The sequence below is a fragment of the Uloborus diversus genome, chromosome 3 (assembly GCF_026930045.1).
Source record: "Uloborus diversus isolate 005 chromosome 3, Udiv.v.3.1, whole genome shotgun sequence".
NCBI lineage: Eukaryota > Metazoa > Arthropoda > Arachnida > Araneae > Uloboridae > Uloborus > Uloborus diversus.
Window position 1 is genome coordinate 85,563,729 of NC_072733.1, and position 24,164 is coordinate 85,587,892.

General features: G+C 33.4%; 1 long non-coding RNA gene across 1 annotated transcript in view; it reads left to right on the forward strand.

Annotated features, from left to right (window-relative positions):
• The window catches only part of LOC129218360 (uncharacterized), a 44,810-nt gene that overhangs the window by 18,870 nt on the left and 1,776 nt on the right, over positions 1-24,164 (forward strand). The window contains exons 2-3 of the long non-coding RNA XR_008580317.1: positions 8,684-8,828; positions 13,488-13,594. This is a non-coding gene — a long non-coding RNA (uncharacterized LOC129218360). The remainder of the gene's footprint in view (positions 1-8,683; positions 8,829-13,487; positions 13,595-24,164) is intronic.

The following is a 24,164-nucleotide window of genomic DNA, read 5'->3' on the forward strand; positions in this document are numbered from 1 at the left end:
GGGTCGACTCCCAAGCCAGGTTATAACAATTTTATCATTTTCAGCAATACAACCATGTTCGTATGGCGTTGGAACAAATTGATATTGAACAAGAGATTTTCTCCGTATTGTAGCCTAGTAGTTGGCTCTCTTGACATGGAGATTCAATGTAAATTTACAAGGAGGCAAGAGCTCAGGCAGAACATGGTCTTTTAGAGTAGTACCAATTATACTTCAGCTTGTTCACGTCTCCAGTTTTTGAACTGCCGTACATTTCACATACAAAGCTTTCAAGGCTTGCATTCACGCGTTCACTTAGAGTCCATTCTTCACCAAGGTTTTTAAAGGTCTCAATATAAAATGATGCAGTGACTATTATTTCGAATGGTCTCTTTTTATCTTTTCCATAAAACACCGAAATGCTGTCATAACCTATGAAGCTGTGAAATCCAGGCATAACTTCAATCAGATCAACACCGGTGCATTCATCTGGTAGCTTAGCTGTTTCTGACAACATTCTGAAGGAAGATTATCCGGTCTTTGGCCTGCTTTCCAATTCGAACACAAACTTTGCAGTTCAGTTTATGAATGAACGATTTCAGAATGAGAAGGACATCTGTGTCATCCGAATGAACAACTATACTGAAAGGATGTTGCTGTAACCAACATGTGAAGCATGTATTGCTATTCTTGTGTCACCATCTTCGAGATCGCAAGCTAATTCCATGCATTCTATAGTTCCATTTGATGTTATTTTCCAGCATTTCTCATCACTAGCAAAGAATAATTGTCTTCCCTATTATTGACACTGGTATGCAGGAGTTTTCCACAAATCCAACAGGAGCTAAATAAAATTAGTTTTATTGGAGCTCAAATTAAGAAACTGTAGCCAAGATCCAGCTTTGAAGCCTTCTTTGATATTTGCATACAATACCGGAATTATATCATCTTGGCGATGTGCTGGCTCAAAATCTTTAATAGACTTAGTTACATACTTATCCAAAACTATATCAACTCTATTTCTAGGACTATGAGTTATCGTTTCGAAGATGATTTCGCCCTTTTCGTTGAATGTCAGACCGTTAGGGATTTTAACTTTTCGGAGCAAAGACATTCCATCGAAAATTAACCCTGTGTTTTGTGGGTACTCGAGTTCATCGAGTACATTCTTTTCTACAACGTACCACAATTGACTCTTAACCTTCAACCCTAGTAACAAAGAGTATGTCAATGTTCAGATATCAACCTGCCATGTACTGATATCTGCTACTGCTTATGTGCCAAACAAGAACTTGATGCAGATAGTCACGACTCTATAAATACTGGATATTGTGAGAAGATTGGGAATGACAACGACAACGATTTTTAAGCCAGTTAAAATAAGATAATCTTAAATACTCTTCTTCTTTAACATTGCATCTTTTTAAAATTCAACACAAGTATAGTTCAGGCGAACCTAACCTGGCAGTGTCATAATGTTGAGATTAAGGTCAGCATAGCCTTTACAATGCTACCAGGTTAGGTTTGCCCCAAGAATAGTTAAAAACTCATATAGCATACTTAATTTGAATAATTTTTTAAAAGAGTTTTCATCTTTTTTATTTATTAAATGCTACAAGTCAGTTTTTTTCTCTAGAAATTAACCACCCGCTGCAGGCGGCATTGAGCCACCGCCGATGGCGGCGAACGGTGGTTAGTGAGCGAATCGAGCAGAGGGCGGAGCCACCAGTATATAATTAAAGACTGACTAACTTTCATTCGGATCTTTTTTTTCGGTAAATGTCACTCCAATTAACAAAAAGCCAAAACTTCAAAAAATGATGAATTTGATGCTTTTTTTGGGGGGGGGGGGGGGCAATTACTGTACAAAAGCTACCGATTTCGATTTCCGCCTTAGAATATTCGTAATCTATGCAAAAAACTGAAGAAAATGACACATCACTCAGCTTTATCGCAGAAATGACGCTATTTGTCGAAATTTTGGGTGCTAGCTGATAGACTAATGATGGGGTGGAGACATTCTAGGTCGATTGAGGCGGAAATACTCTCCAAGTTGTTCGAAGCTGAAATCCCAAATACGCTGTTGTAGGCCATCTTTAATGAAGTTAAACCAAGGAACGGGGTTCGGACGTTTGTCCCAGGAATTCCTTAAAAAGCTAAGTTTCAAAAACGCACTTTAGGCAAGCTTTGGTGACTAAAAAGGAAGATATAAGCTTCTGAATCCCTCTCTTCCACCTTTTGGCTACATCCTAATCTTCTTTTATTTATTTTATTGATAAAAAATATGAAACACCCTCCACAACAGTGTTCTCCTTCAAAACCATTTACATTTAGATTTTCCATAATAAAATTTTCAATTTACAGCCTAGTATTTTTATTTGCTTGAAATGCAAGCTATCTGCGGCCCCAGGTAAAAAAAAGCTTTTCTTTAACCGATCTGGTGCTTCGATGACCTTAAATAACTTTAATTTGATCTTTGTTCTTTTTTTTGACTTTATTTTATTTTAAATAAAATTCCTTCTTCACCTCTTGATAAAGTTTTGTTTCAATTTTAAATTTATACACGATTTTTACATTCAAACACTTAGAACTACTGGTGTGGCTATTAATTTCAATATTTTCAATCTCTCTCGCTATATTTTAATTTTTCTCCTAGTTAAACCATATTTCTGGGGCCTGTATATTTTTCTATATTATACATAACTCTGATTTTTAAGATGATATTTTTCATTTTTGAAAAATTAGGAAAGGTAAAAGGTAGAAAAGGTCGGTGTGTCGGCGGCCCCTGAGAATCATATTTTTTTATATAATCATTTTTAAGCTGAAGGGTCTTCAACCGTGGGTTTGAACCCTTCGAGGGATATTGAGTGAGAGAAACTGAATATTTCATTTTTCGCAAAAAAAAAAAAAAGTTTAGAAACGCACATTTAGGAGGCCTTTACTTAAATAATCTTTATGATACAGAATTTTGAATGCTCCAAATGGTGTTTTAAGATTGCATTTTCTATTAAAGCTTTATCGAAAAAATACTTTTTGTCACTTTTATTGTATTGTTATGAACTACAATTCATAACAATTGTGAATTGTCATTCATAAGTAAAGTAAATGTGAATCGCAATTTATGAATGAAATTGAAAAATGGACAAAAGTATTTTAACTTTTAAATACTGCCCTTGTTTTTCTGTTTTTTATTACATTACTAAAATGAAATAGGCGGTCCCATTTCTGAAAAGCTGGGCTGGTGTAGCACCCCCACGGCTCCCTTAGCGACGGCCTTGCACCCTCCATCCGCAGGCTTGAGCACATGCGTAAAAGGGATTGAAGCTAGAGAATTTACGTAGCGGTATTAACATTTTACTGTTTGTAGACAGGGCAACTGATCCGCCCGAAACATGACCGACCCACCGGGCAAATGGCCGGTTGCCCGCCGGGTGTATCACATATTAATTTCCCATGAGTCATCACATACATCACACATTAAAAAAGACGGTGCGAGATTTGTTTTTCATGTAGAATATTGTATTTTTAAACAGTGGCTGACAAAAAAAGCTGCATCACTTGCAAAAATTAACATTGATAAGAATTTCAGTAAATTTTGTCGCATAAAAGGTATGCTTCATATGTCATTTTTCAGAGTAAGTTAAATGTCCCATGTATTTAGAAGACTAGCAAAAAATATATAGTAATAATAATAACACTTAAAATGATACTGCGATTTACCATGTTAAAATAATCGTTTTCTTTCCTGATTTTGATACAGCACAACTTTGATTCAGAATCCTGCAATGGGTGCAAATTATATATTCCAGGAAATTTGGATACGAAGGAAAAAGAGCTACTCAAAGTGACATATTCTAGCCATGGGAGGATCGAACATACGATCTTCGCGTCGTTAGCGCGATGCTCTAACCAACTATTTATGGGCCTCCATCCCGGAATGCACTAACGCAGTGCGTGATAAAATAACAACATAAATTGAAATACATGCCTCTATTTCATTTGAAAAAACGTATATTTAAGAAAAGTTACATTATGATTTACCATTTTAAAAGGAATGATTCTTTTCGACTTAAATACAACGACAGAACTACAGTTCAGAATCATGCAAAGAGTTTTGTATATTCATGAAAAATTGGATCAGAAATCTGCAGAGGAAAATAAGTCACTCAAAAGCTAAATTTTCTGACTCATGGGAAATTAAACCCATGACCTTAGCGTTCAGCATTGGTTTCCTAGGAGGGAATCGCCGACCTTCGGCGTCGCTTCTCGCCGAGAGGAAAACTTGATTCTTCTGCGCATGCGCGCCCGACCAAAACCGACGTTGTGAGTGGCACGCCGGAATCACTTGACTTTGATTTCAGCGTCACGCCAAGCAGCGACGTCAAATCGCGGTGATTTCGCTTCTAGGAAACCAGGGCTTTACTCGCACTCTCGCACGACGCACAGTGGTTCAAGAACGGAAAAACTAGCCATTTTGAGGTTTGAACGCAGAAAATATTTCATGTCGTAATTACTTATCCCTTAAGATGTAGTAACATACTCCATAAGAGTTATTCGGAAAAAACTCGTGTACTAAGAAAACGTAACCAAGTTTGTTGAACATTTATGTTTTTACTTATTTCGGACGTTAACCTTATACTTCAGTTTTCAACTGAAAAAAAGGAGGTTAAGTATTCATCGCAGACTTTTTATGTATGTTCTCCAATTACTTGAAGACGTCAGGACCGATTTGAAAAAATTCTTTTTCTGTTTGAAAGGGTATACTTCCCAGATGGTGCCATGGTAATTTAGTCTGGGTCTGATGAGGGGTTCCGGAGAAATCTAAGAAAGTTTAAATTTAATACGCGTTGTGTGGCTCCGTAAATCGGCTTATGTCAGCTTAACGATACGTCACAGGTCATGTGATTTGGCCTTGAACAGTGAATTTGCTCGACGGAGGCGTCTTCGTCTTGAACAATATTTAATTCTCACATCATTGGGAAGTTTAATTTTCACGGTGACGCCAGTTAATTTTAATTATGTAGATGTAAACTCGTACTAAAGTTAATTATGTAGTAAATCCGTAAATTAAATGTATTTTGCTACACTAATAGTTGAATTAATTAATGTAATGTATTTTTTTCACTAATAAATTATATTTAGTCATTAAAATATTAAGTTTTTTTTTTTTTTTGATCTTTCAGTTTTTAAATATATTTAGTGTTCAATTCAAGGGGAATTAAAGACCTAAATCCTCCCTCCCCCCTGCGACGATTTAATTTTTAATCCTTAAGAAATACATCGTAACTGGTGTCCGTTTTCTAAAGTTTGACCAGTATTCTAGATTTAATATTTCATGACGCTGTCAATTTATTTTATATTTATGGTAAAACTAATTAACAGACTGCGTCAATAAAAATTTTTATGTATTATCTTTTTTTTTTTTGTCAATTTTAAATGTTTTATTTGTAATTACTGAAATAAATTGGTTCTATTTTAGAGCAATTCTTAGTACAAGTTTATTTTACCTGAAGAGAGATTTACAAAAATACTTTGAAATGTTTTGTCTTTTCTTTCAGAAAAGTAGTACTTAATTAAAACGATTTTGCACCGGTATGATTTGAAATTCGTTTTAGAAAAAATTGTCTACTTTTGCACTGAAATACATTAATTTCCAAAGAAATAAGTAACTTTAGCTGATGTATGGTTTGTTTTTTGTCTTGTCCTTTCTATGTATGGTCAAACAAGTTGCTACACTAAAGAATGATGTACGACTGGGGGGAGAGGGACGGAATAAGGGAGAAACATGAAAAAAAGAAAAGAAAACATGAATGGGACTCGAAAGTTTAAAATGCAAGACTTTTTCTGTTGACACACCAAAAATACTTTAAAAGGTAATATTTATTGTTCTAAAATTTTCTTTTAGCTCAAAGTCGTTGAGTAAGATTAATTTGTTGAGTAAAACAAATGCTACTTTTTAGTGCTGTACAAAAGAAGCTATAATTTTAGGGGTTACAGTACATCAAAAATGATAAAACGATCAAAAAAAAGTTAAATTGCTATTTCAAAGCTTAAAATTATTACGAACACAGGGTTAAGATTTCATTGCTGTAGTTCAAATATTATGAAAGTTATGAGTGGTTTTAGGTCATGCTCGCTATGTGCTCTTGTGGAAAAGAAAAACTTTAAATTGCTTTTTCTCGGTGATCGTTTTTTTTTTTTTTTTTCATGTCATAAGAATCCCTGAGGACTTTTTCTATTTAAGATACAGCTTTAAAGTAATACTTTTTGCAGTCTGGATAGTATATTTAACAAAAATGTGCATTGGATAAGCATTTTATACATTACTCAAGTGTTTAGAGCACGTCATACCTTAAAAAATAAATTTAAAAAAAAAAAAAAACGATTTTTTACGTATATAATCACAGAAAAAGATCTAACAAATATATTAGCAAATGAATGCACAGATTTTTATCCATGATTATTATGATCGCTTAGCAAAAAAAAAATTTTTAAATAAGTGCAAAAACAAAAAAATCTTAGGGATTTGAAAAATTGAAATTTTACTAAATTTTAAACTTTTAAAAAATGTGGGCAATATTTTGAAATTTTGAAAATAAATCACTGATTGCGAAATAAGTGTGCTTGTTATGGCTTCAAAAAAAAAAAAAAAAAAATCACGTAAACTAAAAAAAAAAGGTTGTGAAGGTACTGTGAGCCCTTCAAGAATTTCGTGATAAATGATTTTTTTTCAGCGGGAAAAAAACAAAACATTATCGTAAAAATTAGCTTACTTGCTATGATTATCGTAAAAAGTCAAAGATAATTTGAGGTAATAAATTACACACAGTCAACCAAAAAGTTAACGAACACATTTTAATCCTTAATACTAAAATTTTGATGCACAAATTGAAAAACTCTTTCGGATTTATATGTATATATTATTATTATTGTTATTATTATTATTATTATTATTGAAAAAGGAGTTACTTCTGCCTAATATTGAGGGTCTTTAATGTGCACGATGGATGAAGTACTTAGTAGATGATAAATACGTAGGCAAACTTACGGACTTTTTGTCAAACTTTCTCTTGGAATGAGAAACTTCAAAAGAAAAAAAAACTGATTGTTTATTAGTAATTTATAAAAGCAGATTTTCGTCGAATACTGTTTGAAAGAAATTGAATTTAACCGAGATACAATTTTGTTATAGGCAAACTTCGTTGTTGCAAAATTACTAGATCCTAATGTTAATATAGGCCGAGGATTTTAGGAGTCTTCTTTATAATACAATTTTCGCTGTAATGGTTTTCAAAAAATCAGGTTTTGACTGTATTACGTAACAAAACCTCACGACCTCTTAACACATTTTATCAGTCTTCAAGTTTGAAAATTTACTGTTATGTCTTGACAATTTATAATTGCAGATAAGGTTTTTTACCTTTTTGAAAAACATCATCCAGCTTCGCAAATTCATTGACTATTCATTATTTATCTAAAACTTTTGAAAAAATACTTCCAAAGAACGCTAAGTAACAGTCACGATGGAGGTAGATCATCGTGTAGAAAAAGCTACAGAATCCTTTATTAGAAACTGAGGAAGGGCAAACTGGAAAAATATGTGCTTCGATCCTTAATCGAAGAATAAGAGTCTTGAAGAGAAAATGAAGTAACATTTTTCGCGTGACATTCATTAAGCATTCAATACAATCTATTTAAAACCAACAACCCATTCCAGAATGGCGATAACTAGTTACCGATTAGGGCATCCGAGGGTAATAGGGCAGTTATGCAATAGAAGACAGCAATTACTCTCTTCTTTAATTGGAAGGATCATTGCGATTCGAACAAGAAAAATAACACACACAGGTTCGAAGCTGCCTCAATTAAAGAAATGCCTCATGTTAGGCGAAGCTATCTCTTACACTGAATTTTGCTTCGAGACATAAGACCAAATAGCGAGAGTTGTTCCAAACGGATTGATTTTCGCCTAGAAACATTTCATCCGCAAACTGTCAAATGGAGATTTTGGTGAGACCAATTATTTGGAAGCCAGCCACTTTACAACAGGTGAAAGGTTAGCGTCGCGCGATATCCAAACGATAAGGGAAGGTTAGTGAGTGAGTTTCAGGTGGAATTATTTGAGCGCGATGGCTGCTCTTGATATCATCGTTGGCGGTGCCATTGAAGCGCAACATCAATTAAAAGGAAACTGGAGAACCCAGCGTTAGGGATACGTGACAAATACGGAAGCCAGGCTCAAATGGCTTTTGCCATTACAAACAAGTTGCTTTTTAAAGCTCAGCAAAGAGGAGAAAATGAGGTTATGAAAGGGAAAGAAGGGGGAATTTGAAATGACTTCTCTCTTCGATTAACTAACTGATTTTTTAAATTATAAATCACTAGGTTTAAAATGGTAGACGTTAATTATCGATCAGATAAGGGTGATTATTTGTTAGAGATCTGGTACCAGAAATGCGTGACGTTGCGACGCGCGTCACATATTCTTTAGAAAGTCTGCAGACTATTTCTTAGTTGGGGCGAAACAGAAATTACATTTTTGAAGATAAATAAATTTGAATTTTTACAAATAAATGTTTTTCTCATATTTTCCGGAATATAATCCACAACGCTGCATGTACTTGTAGTTTAGCATTTTATTTTTAAGCATTTTTCGATGCTGATATAAATTTTACGATTAATCTTAAGTCTGTTTATTTTGCAGAATACTTTTGAGTTTTCTCCTCTTCGTCACTCATTGCCGGAACAAAACCTGCTGCTGGATAGCAAAGACAACTCTTATGAAGTTCGTACCACATTAAAACCCCTGATGGACGCCACTATCAAATTAATATGTGGCTTTAATAGATGTATGGAAAAAAGGCTAATTATTTACTTGATATTCAAGTGTGTAATTGAAATATTTAGAAATATATTGTCAAGTTTGTTGCGTCCCTTTTTCTTCTTACGAGGAGAAACTTATCAAGTCTTTGATATATTGGCATCAAATGTATTCAAATTGTTAAAAATTATGTTCTGAGTATTGGATTTCAAGCTCGAGTATGGGGGTTAAAAATGTGTTTTGAGAGGGGTTTTCTTTTATAAGCAACAAAAATGGTTATTTTTCACAAAAATAATGAGCGGTTATGAAATCAGTTTGACATTTCAGCACTTACCAAAAACCATCACATTTTTCTGTGAATGATTTCTGCACTTTTTAACTTTAATTTACACTTCAGCAGTGAATTATACAGCTTATTTTCAGCTACTTCAAAACAATGATTGATTTCGAAAATGTATGCTTAAGTAACATCACTAAATGTTAATGCGTAACTCAAAATACATTTTTGGCATTCTGGATCAAAGCTTGTTTCTGAAACAAGAAACAGGATGAAAAACTTTTAAAGACATGAACCAATATAATCTTAGGATTTTCAGGAAAATTCAAGCATAGTGCACTTAAATATGCTCCTTGAAATCTTAGACAGCTGCAAAGTTTTCTTAAGAGAAATTACAAAGACAACATTATACTTACCTTGATATTGTTTGATTGATGAAGTATGACCCATTACATTCAAAAGAGACTAAATGCTCTATTAAAAATTTTGTAAACCACGTTTTGAAGTTATAAAAAATATTTTTGACTATATTTAAGGTTCGAAATAAATCTGATGCTGTGATTTTAGATTTTATTCTTTTAACGTTTTTCCAGGGTTCATGATGTCACTTTTAAATGCATGAGCCAGTTCGAATCCTGTCATTCTGATAAGAAACAACACCCAGATTTCAGAATTTATTGTTCATTCATTTTTTAAATGTGAGAAATTTTGAAAGTCTAAAAAGAGACAGTCGAAAATGCATTAAATTGCAAAAATCATCATTAGAAAAATGTTAATTTTAAAAACAATAGGTATTTTCAGTAATTATATTTGCGAATTGACACCGATTCCATGAAAGAATATTTTTCTTTTCAGAACATCATTATCCACTGTATAATCTGTTTGAAGATGCAGTAAAACTGTTTTCGTACTATTTAATTAATCTTTTTATGCGGCTAATTTTTATTTAACGCAAAGAACTCATGCATTGTATTATGAAAAATCAAATTATTTGTAGAATGGGCGACTTGGATTTTTTCCTTAATTAATTAAGTATGAATACTTGTATTCGATCAGGTGTGGAAAATGTTAAATATGAAAATTTCTAATTTAAATTTCTTTGAAATTGATTTTATTAAATTTACTCCTTCGTGCTTGGAAAATTTGTTTTATTTTTTCAAAGTTGCAACTGAGATAGGTTTTTCCGGGTCACTAAGAAAAGTAATACGCAATTTTCTTAAATTTGCTAATCTTGCTTGTAATTTATTTGTAAGATTTGATGTGTTGTCCCCCCCCCCTTTTTTTTTCAATTTCCGAAAAATGTTTTTCATATACTTTTTCCATGCACAGAAACTTCATAAAATTTTCTCACAAAACCTTCAGTAAATCAGCATCATTGACCTATTTGTTAAAATTTTCTTCAAGCAACAGTGACTTACCCTTTAACTTCTTTGATTCGAATCACTACTGAGGTAAGGAAGACTATGGGTAATAAGTAGTGTTAAGTATTTCCTTCTGAAACTTACTGTTTCGAAAGGTTCTCCCCTTTGCTCTCTCAGTGAGTCATATACAACCCTTTTACATAAAATGGCACCTTGGTTCATGGAGTATACAATGACACATGAAATAAGGGACGCTCTGAAGACACTAAAGCCTATAACGGCAGATGAAATTAATAACTTCTCCCAGACATCATGTAAAGGTACTCAGATTATTTTTAAGTTCTCATAACTGTGACTTTACTACATAATAAGGTTTTAAGCAACAAGTTACTGAAATTAATAGGTATTATTAAATTAATTTTATTAAAATTTTCCGACATAAGAATTGAAGTTCAAACATGTAGTTTAAATTAATAACTGAAATTATAAACTTACAATTGGGGCTGTCTGCCGACCCGAGAGCTGTCACAGAATTGCCAATAATTTGCAACTGTCTTTCACTGCAGTGGTTGTAAAATTTGTAATGCCTTTTGTATAAACGGAAATTGTTAATGTTGTTGTCAGTCAGATATCTTTCAGTTTTTTCGCTTGAAAGAATGCCAGCTATTTCTGCTTCAGCAACCTAATGAAGAAATAAGTCATAAGATTTTAAATTTATTCCATCTGAAAAACTAATTAAAAATTAATGGAATAAATTAATTAATATTTATTCCATTATTTGAGCTTATCGTAAAAGAGTATTTCGTCTATTTTGCCTATCATTACCTACAAATCCCCTGAGATTAAGAAATCAAGATCATAAAGAAATATTATCCATAAATGATGTCATACCATTTTTTTTTTCAAATTGACCCTCTCCTTCTTGTATCACAAAGTGTCACACTTCAGGTTAACTCTCCCCTTTTGTCACATGGAGGGGTGACCCGAAGGGAGGTCATTGTGACCTCCCAAAAATTTCTTTATTCGCAAATTTTTTCTGACGATTCTGCAAAATTATCATAGTTCGGCAAAATTTGCAACTCCATTCGGAAAATTGAGAATTTCCACCGTCCTAAAAATGTAAGTTCGGGGTGCTTCTGGTCACATGTCAACTGTTTTTCATAGTCATATTGTTATAAAATTGCGTATTATCACACGTTACCCCTTGTCATAAAGCCAAAATTTCACACCCCCGCCCCCTTAAAATGTGACATCATTTGTTTTCAGCCCCCAAGCTGAAAATAATATTCAATTGAATGCGACGGAAATGTTCAAAAAGGATTTATCAACTGTTGAGAGTTGTCGCAAAACCCAAATCCACTTGAAAGTTGAAAACACATTGTTCATCTCTAGATCAAAAAATTCTGCCCTATATTTCGTAACCATCAATACATTCGTTTTGATTAAAATTCTCACTTTTATGACATAAATCGGCTATTCCCAACCTGTAGGGAGCGACCCTAAATGGGGTAGTAAAGCATTACTCACGTGAAGGCGACATTATTCCTAGTTTTAAAACTAATAATATTACATGGTTGAAAAACTGTTACAGAAGAAAAAAAAACATTGCTTTAATTTCCTTGTAGCGATATTAAACACGGTTAGTTTTGTTAATAGTGTATTATTTAAATTTGTGTTTAAAAAGTTGGCAGTAAGTTTTTATCAATCGTTAATTGCATTGTGTTGTTTTTTAAAAAAATTATAAATTTTACTCTTAATTTTACTCATACTTACCACAAATGCGGGGCCTTGAATTATCAGGCAAAGCACGTATAATGTATTTCATATCTATTTATTTACGGCGGTCTACATACGGGGTCGCGGGCTGCTTTCTTGTCAAAAGAGGTGTCGCCACATGCAAATGATTGGGAACCACTGACATAAAACAATTGGTGAATACGAAAAACTCGATAATATGGATTTTTTTTTCATGTTAATACAGCGAAAGAAATTTTTTAGACAATCTCATACAACAATAAAACGTAAGTTAAAATCCCCACCCATTAGAACATAAACGTGTTTGCACACCATAAACCAAATTATTAGAATTATAAATGAGAAATCAAATAAATTTGAATTCTTCATGAATATAATATATAAATTGAAAAGTTTCACAAAGGTTTTTGACATAAACAACGAGAATAAAGCAGTCTTTGAAATCTGAGTTAAGTCAAAATGGTAGTTTAATAGTTTTTTAAAATCCTCCATGCATAATATTAAACGAGTTCCCATATGAAACTAAATGTCCTATTATATGAAATTTATGTTTCTCTTTTTGATAATTTTATTTGCAGTGTTTTAATAATGCTTCAATACTGCATTTTTTCACCTATTTTTGAAAGCATTATTTGTTAGTTAAGAGCTAATATTTCCCATTAAATTAAATTGCATTAAAAAATGGTAACTTTCTAAACATTGATAAATATTTTTTGCCATTAAGAAAAATGACCCTGCACGTTCCATAAACATCAGCGTCAATGCTTTAATGATCAATTACGATAAAGGAAAAAAGCATGGGTTTGAAAATTAGTACTTCAAACAAATTTTTCACTAACTTTAGCTAGTGATTTCCAGTAACTATGATCACATCTAATTATGAAAATAATTTAATCAATCTATACATTTTTAAATCATTAATGCAAATAATTAAACCTGCTTTTCTATCTAACTCAACTTCGTATTCAAATAAGCTGGTGCAAGATATTCAAAACCTTTTACAAAATGAATACATGTTTATTTATTTGGGGGTGCTTTTATACCAATAACGTAAACTCGGCTATATCTTATTTGGTTTAATTTTCTCCTTGGAGAAATCTGCAAAACATTTGAGGAAAAACGGCTGCAACAATATTGTCTTCTTGTAAAATCAAAGTTGATATATTTCATTGCAAAAAATCAATGACATTTTTATTTCTGACACATTTAAAAAAAATTTCTTTCGAAAGTTAATTTCTATAAGGAAAGTATGTACTTTTAAGAATTTAAAATCCTAAATTCCATTATTTTTCAGGAGTTAACCCATATTGTACTAAAAAGGTTCTTGAATTCTGTTGCTTTGCTCTACATTAGGGATCTCAAACCTCTTCTGCACAAGGGCCACGTTGTTAATTTTTCGAGGTAAGGCTTTCCTACAATAATATTTCAGTTTAGATAATCTAGTTAGCACTGCCCCCCTCCAAATATCCACTTTTTTCTTTTAAGTGTTGAAGGGAGGTTTTTGAAATATTCTGGGCGTAGTTTTCTATAAAAATATTTAAGATCAAACATGTTATTAAATAAAATAATGTAAAATAATATCTTGCTTAAGAGAAAAGACAATGCGTAACAAAATGATTGCCTCTTGTTCAGATTAGTATATAAATATTATTTTCCATCATTGAATATGCAATAAAACATATGTCATTCTAATAAATAAATGTTCAGTTAGTTTATAAACATTGACATTTTGATATAATTCTGATTTTGTAGGAATAAAGGTTTTTTTTTAATGAAATTTTCAATTTAAATAAGATAAATTTTGCGCTTGTCTCAGAAAAACAATTCTGGTATTCGTTTCTAAAAATTCTATTTTACTTTGTTTATTTCCTTCTCAGGTTCGTTCGAGAGTTACTGCTCATTTCCAGGAGCCCGTTTTGTTCAGTTCAGCAAAAAATATTAACTAATGCTGATTTCTACTTAAAACAAACTATTGGATGTGCTGACTTCAAAGAATGTGAAAGAGAATTAGAAATATCTAAAACTTTCTGATAATCTTTTAAACGTAGCCTAAAAATGGAAACAAGAAGTTTGAGCCTCTAAAAGTTACTCAGAACCATGGACTTTTTGCTATTAATTAACGGTTTCCAGTTTTCCCCCTAATAAATTTAGTAACACCTTCCCTTCGAATATTTTAAAGTTGCCACCGTGAAATGAGGTTTACTGCATCAATACAGCGGTCCTTTCTTTCTTCACAACCACTTTGTTTTCTTTAACCATTCTTTTTGACAGTTCTTTTATACTGCTGTCATCACTCAAACCCAGGGGGCCAAACCCCCAAGCGCAGCAGCAAATCATTCCTTGCTGTTTGCATTGACATGTAATATGTGGATACCACAGAGGGAAGATTTCCAAGAATTTTATTTGCATAAGGCGTCAAATTCAAGTTCTGGTATTTTGGTTACTAGGAATGTTACGAGAAAGAGGAAATATGTTAAATAATCAATGTACCAAAAAGTATGCCTGAAAAGCAGACCATCAAATCAAATCAAATTGTTTAACAGACAGTGCTCAATCACTTGCTTGTTGCCTTTATTTAGAATAGATGTATGTAGTCCAATAAATTTGTTCTGATTATATTTGTGAAGTTTTATACATATGGATTTAAAAACATACACGGAATACGTTTTGATGCAAGCAGTAGTAAATTTTAAAATATGCTTCTATTTTTGAAAAAAAAAATGAAATTCCAAAGCAAATATTTATCATGGTTCTAAGCTATTGTCTTTTTTTTTCATCTATTTCTCTTCTTTTCTTTCTTTCTTTTTTTAAACTATTCCTACTAAAGCAATCAAGGAACTTAATTATTTTGAGGAAATGGTCTGAAGTGTCAGTGTTTTTTTGTACCACCTCCAGTTTGCAGTGGCTAAAGTTATAAATGAGAAGGTTTTTACAAATTGCACTTCCAATTGTTTGTTTTACAATAAAAATGTCTTGAAACACTTGCACGTAATATTTTGCATCAACTCTGAAGCAAGCTTTGTGATAGTAGAAAAGAAAAATTCTTTATAAGTTTCTTTTTGTGGATTCAAAATTTGCTTTTTTGCACTTTCTAAATGTTTAAAACTTCTGTAAAAGTTCACAATTTCACTGTCAAGGTTTTCCTCTTACATTGTTGATTTAATGACATAGATCTTTTTTCTTGATTCGTTTCAGAGAGTTTTTTCCTTCTTTAAATGTTTACCAAATATCCTCTATAATTTTATATACACCTAAACCTTATTGAACTACTAAGTTTCTAGGTTTAAATTTGTCGACATTTATTAAGGATTTAGTTTGTCATTCAAGTTGTGGTGAGACAAGAAAGTCAATTCAAGAAAAAATGTGATATTATTTTTAAAAAAATCCTATATATTCTGTAGATCACCTATAAAACATGCTCGAAACTGCGGAAAAGATTACGTTAAAACCGACGTCGTATTTTAAACCATTTAGCTAAAAGTCAAGTAATTTAACATTGCTGCCAAGGGAATCCCTAAGATCAGAGGTATATTGATAATATAACTAATGCGTTGTTAAAAGTGATATCATAGTAAACAAGTTTGGCTGCAATGCCATGATTTTTTTTGTATATATTTTCTTGTCATACGTAGGGGAGACCGGGGCAAGATGACGAGCCGGGCAAGATGACGAATGCCTTAATTTTTCTATTCTCCACTAGGTAACTGCATCAAATGCATGATACTGGCTCTCCTATCCGTTGTTCGTTCAGCAATAGTATAGAGACGCTGAAATTGCGATATTTGTGTTAGTTTTGAAACTCTGATTGTTTACCGTTGCCACGGTATAATTTTTATGCATGTGTAAATAAGCTCTGCTACATATACAGAGAAGATATATCGTGTTTCTTTAGTATTTATGAGTAGCTTAGTTTAAATACTACCTATTACCATGAATAAATATCAATTAGTCGCCTTCTTTTATGGCAATGGAGAAAAATCCGTTCAGACAGGCAGTCCGGGGTAAGATGACAGATCGAAGCGCGGGGCAAGATGACGAGCTCGTCATCTTGCCCCGTGTTTCGGCATTTATTAAAATAACTATATTATCCAGTTTATTAAATCCTGTAAACGCTTATTTGTCTGTGTGTTTGTCCACGCGACCTTGCGCTTCTATAACTAGTTAATCTAATGACTAGTTGACTGAATTAAACCAAGCAAAGAATCTCCTGCTCTGTTGGTTATTGACAATCATAAATCTCACATAACTTTGCAGGCTATCTTATATTGTAGTGAAAAACATTATCATGGTTGGGTTTCCACAGCACAAAAAGCATCGTCTCTAGCTACTGATGCGTCATCTTTCTGCCCATTAAAAACCTAATACAGCCAAGCATGTGACAACTTTGTGGTCATTCATCGAGGACAAACTATCAGAGACAAAAATATTGGTGAGCTTTTAAGCACCGCTTACTTCAAAGCAGCTACATTTGGAAAATGCCGCTAAAGGATTTAAAGAATGAGACATGAGACTCATTCTCTTGTTTTTAGCGAACTATGATATTGTTGGCAATGAAACTGAGAATACTAGTGCTAATCTTCAGACCTTGGGAGTAGAAAATCAACATATAAACCCTCTAGACGAAGCAGAAGTTATGACAAATGCTCGTACCGATGCACTAAAGAAGCCTGTTAGTGTTTCTGATTTCATTGCATTGCCTAAAGCAACACAATGTGTGAAAACAAAAAGGAAAAGCAGAAAACTAAGCTCACACATTCTTACACGCACACCCATCAAAGGAATGTCAGAACAAGGAGCAAAGAGAAAGGAAATAATTAATCATTTAAAACAAAAAGAGAAATTTTAAGCTCGTGAAGCTAAAAATGGAGTAAAAAAACTGAAACTAAGTTCCTCATGCCAAGCAATCCAGTTGAAACAACTTCAAATAATGGTGTTATAAGATGCCCTGCTTGTAAAGAGGAATAGTGTGACACTGCAACAGAAGAATGAATTCAGTGCTGTAAAAGCCAAAAGTGGTGGCATGAGGAATGTTTCAATTATGAAAATGACATTTTTATTTGTTAGCTGCACAACTTAACGCTTCAACAATACGCTACAATGCATTAAGCTTAATTTGATATTTTTTAAGATGTAAAACACAGTAATCATTTGTAAAGCTAGATAACATATGCAAAACATAAGATATGTTCAACCTTTTTCAACGTCGTCATCTTGCCCCAGTACTGGGGCAAGATGACGATTTGTTAGGGTTATGAAAAAATAAAAATATCCTTCGTTATTTTTATTCGAAAAATTAAATGGTAATATATTTAATACTACAAAGGACTACTCTAACAGCTCACGTAAAATTAATTTTACGATCCTTAAAAATAAATTAATAAACAACAAAAATTGTTAGCATAGTCATCCTGCCCCGGTCTCCCCTACAAAATTTTCTTATATTTAAATAAAGGAACAGTCGGGGCTCGTTGGACCGGTCTCAATAATTTTGATATTATTAACATTAGTTGTTCTAATTTATGATCAACAAATAGCACCTATAGCCCTTAAAAACCAATAAAGAACTCACATGATACAGTTATATTCAACAACTTCTATTTTAGAAACAATTTTATTTCTTTATATCATTTCTAAGTAATTTTCGTAAGTCTGCATTTTTATTTTTAAGTTCTTTTAAGTTAAATAAATAACTTTGGGCATAAAAAGTAAAATAAGAAATAACGTCAAATAGCACAAATTGCAGATTATTGTATATGCCTGTTTCGGCGTTACAAGTAACGCCTTTTTCAATGCAAAAGAAATGAGCTTAAGCATGAAAAGACATCCGACAAAAGATTTTACTTAAAAATTAACAACATACAAATATTAATCTGGAAATAGCCAATTTTAAAGCCGTACTTACCATAAAGACGACAGCGACAAGTGGAAGAATGATGATTCGAAGAGTCCTGAAAATGGAGAATTTGATTATTTATGGTTTAAGTAAAAGACTCTACTGCTGCACTCGCAGCTAGCCATAAAACTGAAAATACAGTGAAAAAAAAAGCTCAATATTAAAAAAAACTAATTTGAATTTTGACATCTAGAATCCAAATTATGTTTTTCGCAATCACGAGTGTGTGTGTGTGTGTAGGCGTGTGTGTTTGTGTCTCTGTGCAGGCATGAGTGTGTGAGTATATGTGTGTGTGTGTAGGTAGGTATGTGAGTGTGTATGCGTGTGTGTCTCGGATATGGACACTGTAGACGGTTTTCGCTAGAGGAGCAGCATCGTGAGGCGGCCGGCCGACGGTGGTGCTGCAGAGGAAGGAGGGGGGAAAATAAAATCATAGGACATCAAAACTGTCAAGTGAGAACAATAAGCAATCGTGAATGCTCAACAAATAGCTCCAGCCGAAAGGTTTCAAGGCATTAACGCTTGTGAGACACTGATGTATTTTACCTCATTTGAGGCAGTGAGAGGTAAAGGGATGTAAGTTGAGGTTTCAGTTGAGCTATATACAACTCAGTAGCTCCCATGTAACTCCAATTACAACATTTTAAGGCACTGCCGGCAGGAAAAAAGATGCATTTTAACGCGTTTCAAAAATTGCTCATTATTTATGAATGACATCTGTTTAAAAAGTTATACACCCGAGGCAGTGAGAAGCAAAGGGATGAAAGTGCCAAAATTAAAAGTTTCGAGATAACCAGTACAAATGGTAGGTGAATCTCCCCTCTGTCTTAGGGCAAGAGATAGTACTAGTAGTCCTGGTAGGTGCAGCTATACAGCATGATTTAAAAAATAACTTTTCAATGAAAACCTACCTAGGACCTTGTCTTCCAACGCGCTTTATTCAAATCTTGAAAATGCCCACTTATACATCCTTTGCTTCTCACTGCCGCATATATAAATTCAATATTTCTAAGAGCAGGATGTTTGAGTCGTTTTTTAATTTAACATGAAATGTCTTAATGCTATTTTTGTATTAAAAATAAAAAGTTAAAAACATTGGTCTAGAATTTAAACTATGTTTTTCAAAATGAAGATACCTTCATAAAAAAGCGCAATTTCATCGAATTTTCACCTAAAAATACTTTTCGATCACAATACAGTAGGGGGGCATACTACATTCCGTGGGAAATTTCGTGAGGAAATTGTGAGACCAATTTTTTTATATTCCTTATGGCCTGTGTAACTATGCCTCACCGGGTGTTTTGCTTGAATTTGTGTCAGACGGCCTGTATGACGTTATCAATCGAGATGGCGGCTTTGATGAGTTTTTGCAATTATGAGTTAATTTTTGAGTATTTTGTGATAATTTGCTGGCGAATTTACTTGATTAATATTCAATTCATCTTTTTATTATGAATTAAGAGCAAACTATTTAATTTATTTGTTTATTAACTCAATAAAAAAATATCTGATAAATCTTTTTCTTTTCACTTTATCTCTCAGAATTAGCTGCTTCGAGTGAGCTTTCGGAGTTAAAAATACTTTCAATTTTTAGGCTAAGATCACTAAACAATAGCACAGTCGAACCTCATTAATTCGAACACGATCAGAACGAACTACTGCTAAAGCAAACTAAATTTGCGATCCCCGTCTGTCTGTTTAAAATCACTTAACACACCTAACACTATTGTTTTTCGGATAAAACGAGCTACTGTTGAGACAAATTCACTTTGAAGGTCCCTTTGAGTTCGTTTTAACGAGGTTCGGCTGTATAATCGTTTAACAGAATTCTAACAACCTGTATACCCCCTGACCCCCTAAACTCTTTGAAACTCTTTGACCGGATGTGAACATCGTACATCGGGGGTGCTCTTAAGGAATCTGTAGGGGGAGTAGAAGAGAAAGTTTCTGAGTAGAGAAAGTATTGTTTGCCGGTTTGTTAGTGAATAGTCTGCAAATCTACAAGTACGGCTACTTTTCCTTAACTTATCAGTGCTATTTTATTCACGATGTCTCCCCCCTCCCAGAAACTCATTTACAAGTTTCTTTGAATCCATCTTCAAAAAAAAAAAAAAGCAAGGCTACAAATTAATTATAAACTATGTATTTTTTATATTCAGTAAATTACCGCCCATTAGCCAGGGCTAAAGCAGAAATACATCGCCAGCTCAGTCATTTCCAACCGAGGACTGCAGTTTCGTGCTTATTAGCACTCATCAGCCCGGCATAGGAAAGTGACTGAGCTGGAGATGAAAAACCTCTTAAGGAAGCCAAGAGTGCGAAACAAACTAGTAGCTAATACAGGATTAGCTGTGGTCACTCGTCTGGTCTGCTAATCCTGTATTAGCTACCAGTTTGTTTCGCACTCTTGGCTTCCTTAAGAGGTTTTTCATCTCCAGCTCAGTCACTTTCCTATGCCGGGCTGATGAGTGCTAATAAGCACGAAACTGCAGTCCTCGGCTGGAAATGACTGAGCTGGCGGTGTATTCCATGTATGTATTTTTTGTCAGATTAAGAAGTGTTCATTAGTTAAACCCATTGGTTATGATAAAGTGTTAGAATGTTTCATGAAGAGAGCAGAGTGGAATGACAAAGAGTATATACATTACTTACTGATAGATTAACGAATGTGACCGTAGAAGAATTGAAAAATGAAAAAGCATCATGGCATGCAGAATGCTACAAGAAGTGCCCTCATAAAGCAAGTATGGACAGAAGTAAGAGATTAAACCCAAAATGTAAAAGAATAAACCATCTTGTTCTACTTCCATTCATGAAGACAATAATGTAGGCTACACACAACAAGATCCAAAATTGTCGTTGGTGACAAAAATAAGTGTTTTTTCTGCCTCGGAAAAGACGGTGTAAACAGATTCTGCAGGTCAGCAATTAAAAAAAGCCATTGAAATTTCCCAAAATGAAACTTTCAAAATTAAACTCAGTGACTGTACAGATCCAGGAGACCCTCATGCAAAGGACATTTTATACCATAAATCTTGCTGAGCAAAACATGTATTTAATGTTTTACGAAAAAATTGCGATCCTGGTTTAGTAACAAAGTCACAAGACGTTTCTAATGAAGCAACAGACGTAGAATTTCTGTATGCATTAAATGTTTTTCTTATTCAGGGAAATGTTACTACAATAGCAGACTTGAAATGAATTGCCAGTCAATTGCAAATAAAAATGGAGGAAAAAATAAAACGCGAAAAGGAATTAAAAATCTCATTCAAGAAGAAATTGATGTCGCTATATTTAGTAATCCAAAAAGTGTAAATGAGTCGCAACGCGTTTCTTTAAAGGCAACTGTAGATATTACCTTATCTAATGCAGAAGATGATTTTATAGACATTGGAAAAAAAAAAGAACTATCTTTGAAGCTGCAAACATTTTATGCAAAGCAGTTTTATCTGATTAGAAGTGGACATTTACAGGATCTCTTGAACACAATCAGATAGTTGATGCCGTTCTAACCGAAGTTGATCAGTTTTGTAAATGGTGCTGCAACGGAAAATTCGAAATTAATTATATTTCTGAGGTACAAGACTATATCGTACTGAATAAAGCTAAAAGACTATCACACATATTCATGTATAAAATACTGTCTTCGTACCAAGCTTCGAAAGAAACTGTTTATCAACACGCCCGAGATATTCCTTTGCAAGTTGGTGTTGGCCTTACTATGCACTCTGTTACCCGAAGCAAATATATATTGATTTTTTACATAAAATAGGTGTTTCGATTGATTATGTTTAAGTTCTACTTCCACGCTTGGAAACACAGATATAGCGAATGAGGGAAAGGGCGCATGGATGAGAGTGGCGGAATTTATATTCCTCCTGATCTGATAAAGGCAATATTTTTATTTTGTGTTGATGATAACATTGATTTCCTTGAAGACACAGCTTAGGGGAAGAGTACTTTGCATAGCATTGTAATGGAACTTTATCAACAGAAAAGACTCGGATAGACAAATTCCACTTTCTTTTACCACACCTTCAGCAGCCCGTTCTCTTTTGACATTACCTCAATCCCTAACTGAAATAACGTCCTATAAAATTGCAAAGACAAGTTAGCGCAAATGTTCAGCATTTGGGGAAGTATTAAAAGATAAAAATACAGAAAGTGAGATATTAAAGGAATTATGACCGCATTAGGACCAGAAAAAACTAAAGGAATATTAGGACTCCATGCTCTATCAGGATGTGATACAACAGGTTCTCTTGCTAAGAAGGGAATCCATCTTTTTGGAAAATTTATAAGACGGCAGACAAAATACTCTTGATGCTCTGAGTCATCTGGAGTCAACCGAATAATTTAGTGCAAAAGATAAAGTTGCAACTGAGGGATTTATTTGCTCCGTGTATGTGCCGCTGACCAAGATTTCAGATGTTGAAGAACTTCGTTGGTTCATGTTTTCCAAGCAGGAGGCTCAAAATGAAAATTTGCCTCCTACAGGAGCATCTTTGTCCCCATACATTTTAAGAACGCTTTATCAGGTATTAGAGTGGCGTCTTGCTGACCAGCAGCACCGGAACTCACCATCACGGTTAGACTTCGGATGAGAAAAGAAAGACAACTTCTATGCTTCAGTTATGTGTATACTTCCTTGTACATCTAAATCCATCTTGAAACTAGTTCGATGCAGCTGTGTAAAAGGCAAATGCATTGTTTCACGCAAATGCCAATCTCAAAACATTTTATGCACTGAACTTTGTGTGTGTGGAGGTGATGAGGATTTACGTGAAAAGCAACCCCCCCCCCCCAGCCAACAAAGCGATATTGATGACACTTCAAATGAAGAACTTTAAGTAAGGACTATTTGTTTACTTTTAAATCTATATTTTTGAATAAAAATCAGAGTTTAAATAATTTATTCATCATTTAGAGTACATGAAATGTAAAAAATAAAATTGCCATTGCTTCCGATATTAAGTAACGGAAGTTGTAAATTTTTTCTTCATTAAGAAAAAAATGCTTCTTATAACCCCAAAACACGTGTATACAAATAATTTTACAGGTTTTTTTGGAATAATAAATTTAATTTTATCGTACAAGCTCTCCAAAATATTTTTTAACTGCTATTGGTTACAAAATGAGTTCATAAAATCTATCGAAAATCAAAAATAACAAAATAAATAACTTATTTTATACAGACAATTTGTTTTTAAATTTGAAATGTAATGGTATTAAAATGTTAAATATATAATATAAGTTGAAAAAATTTCATAATATGCCTCAAAAATCAGTTAAAACCGAAAATTTTCATTAATATCTAGTGCAGGCGCCATCTTGGATTAATGACGTCACACAGGCCGTCTGACACAAATTCAAGCAAAACACCCGGTGAGGCATAGTTATATAGGCCATAAGGAATGCATTAAAATTGGTCTCACAATTTCCTCACGAAATTTCCCACGGAAGGTCTTTTTCCTTAAGTATGCAACTGGACTAATATACATATTCACAACTTACATGCAGAAATGTTAGCTTGAGTAACAGAAATTTTGCGTACAAGTTTGTGTGTGTGGTTACACTTTCATGAGACAGTTTATTTCTTTCATGGAAGGAGCTTTTAATCTCTTTGCGGATAATGTCGTCTTTCATCATCACAACACTGATTCCAAAACAGATTAGAAATTATAACTCTTTCCATTTTCACTCAACGTTATTCCAGTAAAAAGTATTAGTGTTTAACAACTACACTGAATTCGACACAGCTGTCACTTTAAATTTTCAGCATAGATTGAGCGTATATTTGAGATCTCGTTTCGTTTATTGACACCTTACTCACACGAATTCGTAAAATTTGTTTTTTTATCGACACATGAATACCGTCTACTCATTACTGAATTAATCAGAAAACGGTTCGGTATTATTTAGCTCTGAACTAATGTATGGCATGATTTGTTACAACGAAAATACATGTAGTTCATTAAATAAAAGGGTGGGGGGAGTACACTCACGACTTTATTGTTGTTGTATGTTCAGTACTTTTTTTTTTCCACTGCCAAAGTGTCCTATTAGCGTTGAAAAAAC